This window comes from Pongo abelii, chromosome 4 (assembly GCF_028885655.2).
Source record: "Pongo abelii isolate AG06213 chromosome 4, NHGRI_mPonAbe1-v2.0_pri, whole genome shotgun sequence".
NCBI lineage: Eukaryota > Metazoa > Chordata > Mammalia > Primates > Hominidae > Pongo > Pongo abelii.
In genome coordinates this window covers 146,415,121-146,427,087 of record NC_071989.2, presented here as the reverse complement: position 1 = coordinate 146,427,087, position 11,967 = coordinate 146,415,121, and the positions used below count along the sequence as shown (strand labels likewise).

The 11,967-nt window shown below is 44.1% G+C and overlaps 1 protein-coding gene across 5 annotated transcripts in view; it reads left to right on the top strand.

Moving 5' to 3' along the window:
- Window positions 1-2,335: 2,335 nt before the first annotated feature.
- The window catches only part of FAM13B (family with sequence similarity 13 member B), an 89,669-nt gene continuing 80,037 nt past the window's right edge, over window positions 2,336-11,967 (top strand). For all 5 annotated transcript variants that reach the window (XM_024247213.3, XM_054556573.2, XM_024247211.3 and 2 more), the window contains exon 1: window positions 2,336-2,475. The gene's annotated coding sequence lies outside the window, so the exon portion shown is untranslated. The remainder of the gene's footprint in view (window positions 2,476-11,967) is intronic.

The window sequence follows — 11,967 nt, the reverse complement described above, 5'->3', positions numbered from 1 at the left end:
CTTTGGGAGGCTGAGGTGGGAGGATCACTTGAGGCCAGGAGTTCAAGACAGGCCTGGGCAACATAGGGAAACCCATCTCTAAAAAAATTTAAAAATTAGCCAGGCATGGTGACATGTCCCTGTAGTCCCAGCTACTCAGGAGACTAGGGTAGGAATGTTGCTGGAGGCCAGGAAGTTGAGGCTGTATTGAGCCATAATCCAGACACTGGACCCCAGCCTGAGTGACAGAGCGAGACCTTGTCTCACAAAAAAAAAAAAAAAAAAAAGGCAAGGGAATCCTTCCCTCTGGGAGCTTACATCTTAGGTTTCATACTCAGAGCAAAACATTTATTACAGTCAGTTATGTCAACAAGAGCCTGTGTTGCATATGTGGGGCAGGCTGAGGAGGTTTTTAACTCTCTTCGGATTTACTCTCAAGACTTTTACTCACTTATGATAAAGCTTTTGAAGCAATCATATTGCTCCTGTTCTCCAAGCATGGAATCACAGGTAAAGCTTTCATTTAAGATATTTAAAGAGAGATACAAGGCTAAATGCACAGGCTGCATCTTCACTGGGCTGCTCTGAAATCAGGTTCTGTTGATCCTGTTTGGCAGATTTGGAAACTTTTATTTCACTTCACTCAAGTTTAATCAAGCTCTGAGAAATTAATTCGGATAAAACAATTCAACCCAGTGAACAGTGTCCGATTTGTAAACTATGATATGAATTTATTGACAAAAACTGTACAGCTAGTATAACTAGTCTTAGTTATATGCCTTGGACAATCGCTTCTTATTGGGTATGTAGATTTATTTGAGAGACTCCCTGAATGATGGAAAGGCTACTGTCTGAGTTTGGAATCAGGGTATGGGCCTTTGTATGCTCTTAACGGAGATCCAGAATTTATATTTGCTAGGATATAAACTCCACGAAGACGGGGATTTACTGATGTATCTTAAGAGACTAGAACATAGTAAGCATTCACTAAATGTCTGTTGAATGAGTGAGTGAATCTGAATTAAGGTTTAACTGCCCTGAGAGTTAAGTGTTGGTTCTGGTCATTAGAATCAGTTGCCTCGTTCCTGGACAGTTCTTGGGAGCCTCATAGAACATTCTTATTCAGATTCTTCTGGTTTTAGACTCTTTGTGGACCCCACCCTTCAGTTATGACAGCATTAACTGGGTATGTGACACTTAGGTTACACATGGTTTACTCTGATGAAATGTGGGAGACACTCTGGCCTCTGTAGCCCATTTACAGATCATTTCATAGGGTGACTTTATTTTTTTCAAATCTTGTCCCAAGTTCTATGAGGGTTCTTGTTTTACATTTTCCAGGTTACTGACTTCCAGCTCAGGCAGGTAAGGGACAACTGAATTGTGGTGGCTGCTATTTTTTGTGCAGGTGTTGATCTACCGGCCGTCAAGGAGTCCAAATGGAAGATCTCAAAGCCCTTAACAGACTATAAGAAAGAGATTGGCTGAATATTCATACCCTTGTGAGCTCAAGGGAGTTGTAGGGATGGTCTGGGTAGCCATGCAAGTTCAGAGAGCTCATTCTTTCTGCCTCCTTTCAGCTCTGCCTCCGCAGCTGGCTGATTTTAGTATACGAAGCTCCCTGTGAACCCGCAGCCTATCGACTTCCACAGTACCAGACTGTCAAGGCACCGAAGCCTTACTGTTCTCTCTGAGTCTAGGTCAGGGACTGAGGTGAATGGGTAGGGTGGGGGCGGGCAGGACGCAGGTGCAGCCCCGTGGTCCCGGATCTAACTCACATCTCTGGGAATGGGAACGGGAGTCACCGCTTAGGCCTCCCCCAGCGGTTTTCGGTTCAGGTCTCTGTGCTCCTCACCTGGATATGGGCGCCCTGGGTTTTTCTGGCCGCCTGCAGGGAGGGGCATGGCTTCCTCCGCAGAGACCAGAAGCGATCTCTGTGTTCCGGATTTTCCCTTTATCTTTCCTCTCCCCAGTGTCCTCTCTGTTTCCCAACCTCCCCAAACCGAGGACCCCACAACCCGCCCCGGGACCGCGCCTGGCTGCTCGCACCCTAACTCAGAAGCCCAAATGGTGGGAGAGGAACCGCAGTCCTCAAGCTTGCAAGACCCAGGGCCGCGGCCCCGGATGCTGTGGGGGTGGGGACCCTCACCGCCCCGCCCCCTCCCACGCACGTCACGTCCGGCCCGGCCTCCGCCCGCCAGCAGCTCTCCTCCCGCTCGCCGTTAGGGAGGCTCTGCACCTCAGCCGCCGCCTCTGTCGCCACTCCCTCCCTGTGTTCCGCGTCTCCGCCGCCACCACCGCCGGGGGTATCCGGGGGTCGCTTACCGGGCTGGCCCCGCGCCACAGCCGTAGCTTTAACCTCCCGTCAGCGGCCGCCCCAGGAAGAGGCTTCTCGGCCGCGGAGCCACTTGGGGCCTCAGTTCTCGCCCTCTTGCCGTCGCCGCGGGTCCTGGAGAAGCGGCCGCGGCCAGGGAACGGGGCATCGCGGTTCCAACGGTAGGTAAACGGGCGGGTACCCGGATCTGCGCATGCGCGGGTTGCAGGTCGCCGCGGTCCTTCCCCTCCTGTTGCCCCCCAGCGCCGCCTGCCACCCGCGCCTGCTCCCGGGCGTTGCGTTTCGGGGTGTGGAGGACTCCAGCAGGTGGGGCGTTCCGTGGAGAGGGCCCCCTTTCCGCTGGAGAAAGAGGAAGATGAAGCCGTGTTCCTGGCTGCCGGGGGGTGTGGCAGCCTTGGATTTGCAGCGGCTGCAGTGCCGTTGAGCGGGCGTGTCCCTCACCTCCAGCCCCTGCAGAGTAGATGGCGCGACACCCCACGTTTCTTTGCTGACCTCTCCTGCCCGCTGGCGCTGCGCCTCTTCCCCGCCCACTTCCTTCATGCTGGGCAGTGAAGTTGATGTAGAAGAAAAAGGAGTGTGTTTTATTCTGGGCTCAACTGCGCCCCTTTTTAAGGTCACGTGAGATGAGTGATTGCGGACTTCCTTAAATCGCTCAGAGAATATAGCCAAAATTGGGCTGTTGGTGCACTGGGGCCTTGTCTAGAATGCGCTCTGCATAGGCCAGGCTGGAGGGGGACACTTTGTATAGCATTAGGGTTCACGTGGCACGCCTGGTTTCCTAGATGAGGTTGTAGGAATCGGTTGGCACATTTGCGCAGTGGGAAACTGTTAAGCCCTTTTTGTTTGTAATCAGTTAAAATCAAACTGACTCTTAGAAAGACGGTGGATCATTTCATTTGGTTCCCCGTTTCGCCTTCTAATCAGTGAAAAAAGTTGGGCATTTACATTGAAGGATCTGATAATCTAAAATGGTAGCCAGAATCATTACCAGTAGTAATGCAGACTATTAACATTAACTGGGGTGCACCTGTTTAGAGAGACTGACATTAAAGGGTGGTTTTGAATTATTTGTCTTTTTAGAGCTGGGTTAGTGTGAGGCTATTTTCAACCTTCCTTTTTTGGTAACCTTGAAATGCTTGTTGGCCTGGTTTTCTCACAGGTACTGTGCATTTACTAAGTGCTTCTTGATGGAATTGAATGAACTGATAATTATTTGTATATCCATTGGGAGCGCCTTCTTACTTTTTTTTTTCCTTGAGACAGAGTTTCGCTCTGTCGTACAGGCTGGAGTGCAGTGGAGCGATCTCGGTTCACTGCAACCTCCTCCTCCGAGGTTCAAGCGATTCTTCTGCCTCAGCCTCCTGAGTAGCTGGGACTACAGGCGACCGCCACCACGCCTAATTTTTGTATTTTTGATAGAGATGAGATTTCACTATGTTGGCCAGGCTGGTCTCGAACTTCTGACCTCAAGTGATCCGCCTGCCTCAGCCTCCCAAAGTTCTGGGATTACAGGCGTGAGTCACCGTGCCTTGCCCCCTTCTTACTTTTTTAATCCGTGCTGCTTTTAAAATTGGAGTAATAGTTTCTCCAATTTAATTTTATTACTAATTTAGACACCTGTGTGACACAGCTTAAGTTCTTGGAAAATGTAGAAGGGCATATTGCAGTGGCATAATTCACTGGGTCGTGTAAATGTTAGCTTTTTTATTAGAATGTCATTGTTTTAGGAGAGAAAATGGCTGAAATGAGTCTGTTGACTTGTCAGTGTTTCCCCACCAATAAAATAACTGCTTTTATAATCATTTATGAATAACCTCAATCCATTGCTGCATAGCTCCTCCATCATCGTATACAAATTTTAAATTTGGAAACTATAATAGTATAAATTACTGTGTTTTTTTTTGTTTTTGTTTTTGTTTTTGTTTTTTGAGACAGGGCATCACTGTCACCCAGGCTGGAGTGCAGTGGTGCAATCTTGGCTCACTGCAACCTCCGCCCCCCAGGTTCTAACGATTCTTCTGACTTAGCCTCCGGAGTAGCTGGGACTACCGGTGCTTGCCACTGCACCTGACTAATTTTTGTATTTTTTGTAAGATGGGGTTTTGCCATGTTGCCCAGGCTGGTCTCAAACTCCTGACCTCAGGTGATCTGCCTGCTTCTGCCTCCCAAAGTGCTGGGATTACAGGCTTGAGCCACCTTGCCACCTTGCCCAGCCTTACGTTCAATTTTTTTTTTTTTGGGGGGGATGGAGTTTCGTTCTTATTGTCCAGGCTGGAGTGCAAATTTTAGTGTGTAAATTATACCTTAATAAATGTATTTTTTAAAAAACCCACTGGTGGACTTTGGAGAGCTTATACTCTGTTGGTATAAACAGACATTAAACAAACACAAAATGAATATGTAATAAAACTTGTGGTAGGCCAGGCTCACAGTGGCTCACTCCTGTAATCCCAGCACTTTGGGAGGCTAAGGCTGGAGGATCAGTTGAGCTTAGGAGTTTGAGGCCAGCCTGGGCAGCATAGGGAGACTCTCTCTTTACAAAAAAAAAAAAAAAGCCAGGCATGGTGGCATGCTCCTGTAGTCCCTGCTGCTCAGGGGGGCTGAGGTGGGAGGGTTGCTTGAGCCCAGGAGATTGAGGCTGCAGTGAGCTATGATCGTGCCATTGCATTCCACCGTGGGGGACAGACAGAGTGAGACCCTGTCCCAAAAAAACAAAACAAAAAACCTGTGATGAATATTTTGGAGCCAAGGAATGCCACACTCTAGAGAAATTAATAGATGAGACCATTAGATTGAGTGGGTTGAAGAAAGCCTCTCCAAGGATGGGACTTGAACTGATGATGGGAAGGAGGAAGCGTGGGAGAGTGTTTCAGGTCAGTGAACTAGCAAGTATAAAAGACCTAGGCTGAGGAAAATGTGGTAAGCTGACAAGATAATTTAATGACATTTACTAGATTTCTACTAGAGAAGGAAATATTGCAAGTCTTTTATGTCAAGTTATTACCTAGCTTCTAGTGTATATTTTCTTTTCCTTGTATATATAATGTATAAAGATTCTTATCTCTTGCTTTAGTTTTAAGAGCGATGTCTGTCAAATTTCTATTATTGCCCTTTTCAGGAACAGAATAGAAAAAGTTCAGTTTTGTTTACCTATTCTTGAAAATATTTCTCTACTTTTTGCTTTTGTGTGTCAAGCTGCTGCTCTTTACAGATGAAAAGTAAAAGTAAAAATAAAACTGAAAACTGCTTGTTGATTGACATAGTAGGTGCTGAATATCAGTTTTCATTGGGGTGAGCAGGGAGGTGGAGGAGGTTCTCTATAGTCCTAATTTGGAGCAAACACTGGTCACGTTGGATTTCGTGTTTGGAAAGGTGTAAAGGAGCTGAAATTTAGAATTAGGTAAGATGAGAGTTTTTTTTAATAGCAAAAGCAGACTGCATTATGATTGGTTGTAGAATCACTTTGAAACTATTAATCTTGTAAAATATTCTCTTTTTCTATTGAGAGGAAATATTCTAGTAGTATTTCCATAATGATCTTTGGCCAGCAACTGCAAAACATTTCCAGCAACTACAAAGTATTTAAGTGCTTTATGAATTACCCTTGGTGTGGCTTCATGTATTTCAGTGACATTTTAAACAAAATTTTCAGTGAGAATTGTAGTTGTTGCTTAGAAGGGGCATCCACCTGTAAGATAGTAGACTTAGAGTTCTAGTTACTAATTCAGTAACTTTGAACCAGTTTCTTCAGCTCTCTGAGCTTGCTTCCTCTTCTGAGAAAAGGAAGGGTAATCCATTCTCCTTATTTCACCGGATGGTTGGAGGATTCAGTTGGAGAGTGAACTGGAAAATACACTGGAAATGGTAGCATCAGTTTCAGTATTGGGGTTCTGCTATTTAGTGTTCAACTGGGGAAACAAAAATGAAGTCATTTTTTTTTTTCTTTTTTTTGAGACGAAGTCTCATTGTTGTCCCCCTGGCTGGAGTGCAATGGCGGCGATCTCGGCTCACTGCAACCTCCGTCTCCTGGATTCGAGCGATTCTCCTGCCTCATCCTCCCGAGTTGCTGGGACCACAGGCACGTGCCACCATGCCTGGCTAATTTTTGTATTTTTTGTAGCGACGGGGTTTCACCATGTTGGCCAGGCTGGTCTCGAACTCCTGACCTCAGGTGATCCGCCTGCCTTGGCCTCCCAAAGTGCTGGGATTATAGGCGTGAGCCACTGCACCTGGCCTAATTTTGTATTTTTAGTAGAAATGGGGTTTCACCATGTTGGCCAGGCTGGTCTTGAATTCCTGACCTCTGGTGATCTGCCCACCTCAGCATCCCAAAGTGTTGGGATTACAGGCAGGAGCCACTGCACTTGGCCATTTTTTGCATATTTTATGGTCAAAGTTCACAATCTAGTGGGGAAGATAGACAAAAAAAGTTTAACCACTGCTTTTTTGTTCATGTACCAGCTTCCCTTTTTTCTTCAGTTTTTATACAAGTCTGTACAAAAAGAGAAATGTTTTAATCTCAGGGGACCTATCTGGCTAGACCAAGTTGTAGAATTACGCATAATACCCCTTAGCTGAAAAAATGAAGTGTGTTGTAGTTTTGTATGAACGAGCTATGAAAAATGATAAACTAGTCTTCTGACTCCTGTCAGTCTAGTAGGCCTTGGCTGTGCATATTTTCAGTGGAGAAAAGGTATATTAATATTTCCCACGTTGTTGCAAGAAATAGCTTATACTCTTTTTTTTTTGGTTTTATTTTTTAAGGCAGTGAAATTCCCAACCTTTTAAGCAATACAGCCCTCTTTAATTTAAAAACTTTCTAGTCCTGAATTCTGTATTAGTTATACTTTGTATCTGATAAATTACTTAATGGCCAAGCCAGTATGAACTTAATAACAGATTTAAGTGATTTGGTGTTTTCCTGATTGTGTTAGTCCATTCTCACACTGCTATAAAGAACTGCCAGAACAAAGAAAAGAGGTATAATTGTTTCACAGTTCTGCATGGCTGGGGAGGCTCCAGGAAACTTACAATCATAGTGGAAGGGGAAGCAGGCATGTCTTACATGGCAGCAGGCAAGAGAGCCTTTGTAGGAAGTGAAGGGGGAAGAGCCCCTTATAAAACCATCAGCTCTCATGAGAACTCACTGTCACGAGAACAGCATGGGAGAAACTGCCTCCATGATCCAGTCACCTCCTTCTCTCCACACGTGAGGATTACAATTCTAGATGAGATTTTTTAGGTGGGGACACAGAGCCAAACCATATCACTCATCAAAGTAGCGTCTATGAACATTTGATAGGTAAGTTTATGCGCTATTGAGACATTGGTTCAGCTTTTCTGTTAAGTATCTCAGACAAATTATGCTTTGGTCAGTTTCTCAGGCCAGGAGGGAACCACTAATATAGCATATTTGCCACTTTTGTAGTACCATCCTTGTTCAGTTAGAATGAAAGAGGTGCCTTTTGCTTCAATGAATTATTTGGAGCCCTGGCTAGTAAGAAGCTGAATGTCTAGAGCAGGGATAAGTTTATTTTCTTTTAGTTTTGGTTTAATGATGTAAAGTCAAATTAGCGATAGTCTACAAACTTATAAATCTCTATCATCTTTATTGAGACCCAGCTTCCTGCTGGCTTTTCTGACTTTGTATACCAATGATAATAGAGATGTATTTATGTAGTTTTTTGGCTTTAACAAGTAGTGAGATAGCTCTTTTAAACCTTTCTATGTGAATTGTATCCTATTTTGTCAAAGCATTTGGGCAAACGTGAGTTTTATTGTTCCTTCCTATTCTATTTGAAGGTAGAACTTTTTTTACATGAATGTGGCATTTTTTATTGGCATATCTTTTTGAGTCGTTCTGTTGCCCAGGCCCGGTGCAGTGGTGCAGTCACAGCTCACTACAGCCTCAAACTCTTGGGCTCTAGAAATTCTCCCATCTCAGCCTCCTGAGTAGCTGGGGCTACAGGTGTGTGCCACCACACTTCACTTATTTATTTATTTATTTATTTATTTATTTATTTATTTATTTATTTGAGATGGAGTCTCTCTTTGTTGCCCAGGCTGGAGTGCAATGGCGCGATCTCAGCTCACTGTAACCTCCGCCTCCCGGGTTCAAGCGATTCTCCTGTCTCAGCCTCCTGAGTAGCTGTGATTAAAGGCGTGTGCCACCATGCTCAGCTATTTTTTTACTTTAGTAGAGATAGGGTTTTACCATGTTGGCCAGGCTGGTCTTGAACTCCTGATCTCGGGTGATCTACCTGCCTCAGCCTCCCGAAGTGCTGGGATTACAGGTGTGAGCCTCCGTGCCTGACCAATTTTTTTTTTTTTTTTTTTTTGAGACATGGTCCCTCTCTGGTGCCCAGGCTGGAGTTTAGTGGCATGATCACAGCTCACTGGAAGCCTCTACCTCCCTGGGCTCCAGTGATCCTTCCACCTCAGCCTCCTGAGTAGCTGGGACTACAGGCGCATGACATCATGCCCAGCTAATTTTTGTACTTTTTTGTAGAAACGGGGTTTTGCCATGTTGCCCAAGCTGGTCTCGCACTCTGGAGCTCGAGTGATCTGCCCACCTCGGCCTCCCAAAGAGCTGGGATTACACGTGTGAGCCATCATGCCTGGCCCCTTTTTTCATTTTCTTCAGCTTTATTGAAGTATGATTTAAATACAACAGCATGTCCAGTTCAATACGTTTTAATAAATATATTCATATGTAACTATCACTGCCACAGTTATGACATAGAACATTTTCATCACCTCAAAAAGTTGTGTGTTTCAGTTTTCTCATCAGTAAAATGGATATAATGAAAGTATTTGCCTCCTTTAGGGTTGTTGTAAGGATTAAATGAGTTGATATAGTTAAAGTCTTTGAAATAGTGCCTGGCATATTTTAAGAGCTCAGCAAATGCTGTCTGCTGTTATTATCTATAGTATTGATATTGGTGCTCTACCCCTTTTTAAAGGCCCCTCACTACTAATTTTAGTAGATAATTAAAGTGTAAAGATTCTGTGCTATTAAGAAAGGTACGTTTCATTTGTCAAAAATCAGTTGATTGTAGATGCTGTTTTGGTTAATATAGCTCTGTAGTATATTTGGAAGTTGGCTAGTGTGATGCCTCCAGCTCTGTTCATTTTCTTCAGGATTGTTTGTGTTAATCAGGGTTTTTATGCTTTTGTACAAAATTTAGGGTTGCTTTTTCTGTTTCTTTGAAGAATGTCATTGGAATTTTGACAGGGAGTGCATTGAATCTGTAGACCACTTTGGATTGTATGAATATTTCAACAATACTAAAGTTTTCAGCCCATGGTGGGAAAAAGGGGTGTGTGTGCTGCTACTGTGTATGTGTATTTTTGTATATGTAAATGAAATTGAATGGAGTGCAAAAGTACCTTGAGTCCCAGTAGAACTTAGGTTGATAGCTGGTGTATGAAGGTACACTTTCTTGAATGTTACCCAACTTTATTGATAATTGGTGTTTAATTGCATTGTTTCTGAGCCGGGAGTAGTGACGCATGCCTGTAATCCCAGTGATTTAGGAGGCTGAGGTAGGAGGTTTGCTTGAGGCCAGGAGTTTGAGGCTGCAGTGATCCATGATTGGGCCACTGTACTCCAGCCTGGACAACAGGGTGAGACGTCTACTCAAAAAAAAAAAAAAAAAAAAAAAAATATATATATATATATATATATATATAGCTTTGTTTGTAATCACTGTTATCTCATGGTGAGGCATATGATGTAAAATTCAACATAATTTCCTATTCCTTGTCAATAACACCATGCTAGGCAACTGTCACTTGTATTTAAAATAATTTTGCTGTTTGGGGCTGAGAGTGGTGGCTCATGCCTGTAATGCCGAGGTGTGCAGATCACCTGAAGTCAGGAGTTCGATACCAGCCTGGCCAACGTGGTGAAACTCCATCTCTACCAAAAAATACAAAAAAATTAGCCGCGCATGGTGGCACGTGCCTATAATCTCTACTACTCAGGAGGCTGAGGCACGAGAATTGCTTGAGCCCAGGAGACAGAGGTTGCAGTGAGCTGAGATCGTGCCACTGCACTCCAGCCTGGGTGACAGAGTAAGACTCTGTCTCAAAAAAAAAACAAACTCAAAAAACTCTCTCTCTCTCTCTCTCTGTGTGTGTGTGTGTGTGTGTGTGTGTGTGTGTGTGTGTGTGTGTATTTTGCTGTTTGGATTTATAACAGTATGCTTTTGGAAATACTTGGTTATTTTGAAAGTCCACACATTGTATTCTCTTGTGTCAATCCTTTTATTGAACTGCTTTCTTTACATTTTATTGATTCTATCTGCTAGGACATTTTATTAGATCTTTTTGGTATATTTTTGTATGGTGCCTGCTGCTGTTTTCTTTCTTTTCTTTTTTTTTTTTAAGAATGTAATATTGTAGTTTAGGTGTTGCATTCATTTTCTAGGACTTTCATGACAAATTACTACAAACTAGGTGGCTCTAAAATAATAGGAAGTTTTCTCTCACAGTTGAGGAGGGTAGAAGCCCAAAAGGAAGTGTCCATAGGGCAGATTCTAGGGGAGAATCTTTCTTTGCCTCTTCCAGCTTCTGGTGGTTCCTGGCATTTCTTGGCTTCTGGCAGCATAACTCCAGTTTCTCCCTGTCTTCACATGCTCTTCTTTCTCTCTGTGTGTCTCTGTGTATCTTGTCCTCGTCTTATAAGGACATGAGTCATTAGATTTAGGGCCTGCCCTAAATCTAGGATGATTTCCTCTTGAGATCCTTAACTAATTACACCTGCAAAGACCTTATTTCCAGATAAAGTCACATTATGAGGTTCTTGGTGGACATGAGGTTTGGGGGGGACGCTATTCAACCCACCACAGATGTGAAGGGAATATTTACATGATTTAAGCTCTGAAAAGGGGTAGGAAACAGGACTAAATAATGTCAACTACTTTGCAGTTTGCAGAAATGTTACCTTGGGCCACTCTCCAGTCTAAGAGTTCTCAGCAATGTGCTCTAGATACAAGTCCCAAGTGAAAGATTGGCTCCTGGGGCTTGGACCATAGGCCTGCCCTCTGGAAGTACCTGTTCGCAAGCTAGAAATAAGTGATGACCTAAAATGTATATAAGAGTATGAGGCCGGGCATGGTGGATCATGCCTGTAATCCCAGGACTTTGGGAGGCTGAGGTGGGTGGATTGCCTGAGCCCAGGAGTTCAAGACCAGCCTGGGCAATGTGCTGAAACCTCATTTTTACAAAAATTACAAAAATTAGCTGGGTGTGGTGGCCCACGCCTGTAGTCCTAGCTACTCAAGAGGCTGAGGTAGGAGGATCACGTAGGTCCAGGGAGGTCGAGGCTGCAGTGAGCTGTGATCATGCCACTGTACTCCAGCCTGTCTCAAAAAAAGAAAAAGACTATGGCCAGTTTGAGCGCCGGAATGTGACATTCTATCATACTATAAATTGTGATAATTTACGTGGAAAAATAGTATAGTGATTAAGAGCTCAAGGACTTTGAGAATCACATTCTCTGGTTTCATATTCTGCCTCTGACCCTGATTATCTGGGTGGACTGTGGGTAAATTGGTGAGCCTTGCAATGTCTAATTAAGGGTTAAAGAATACCTTAATACATGTAAAGTGCATGGAACTGCCTGGCGTATCATAACTGCTCATTTAATG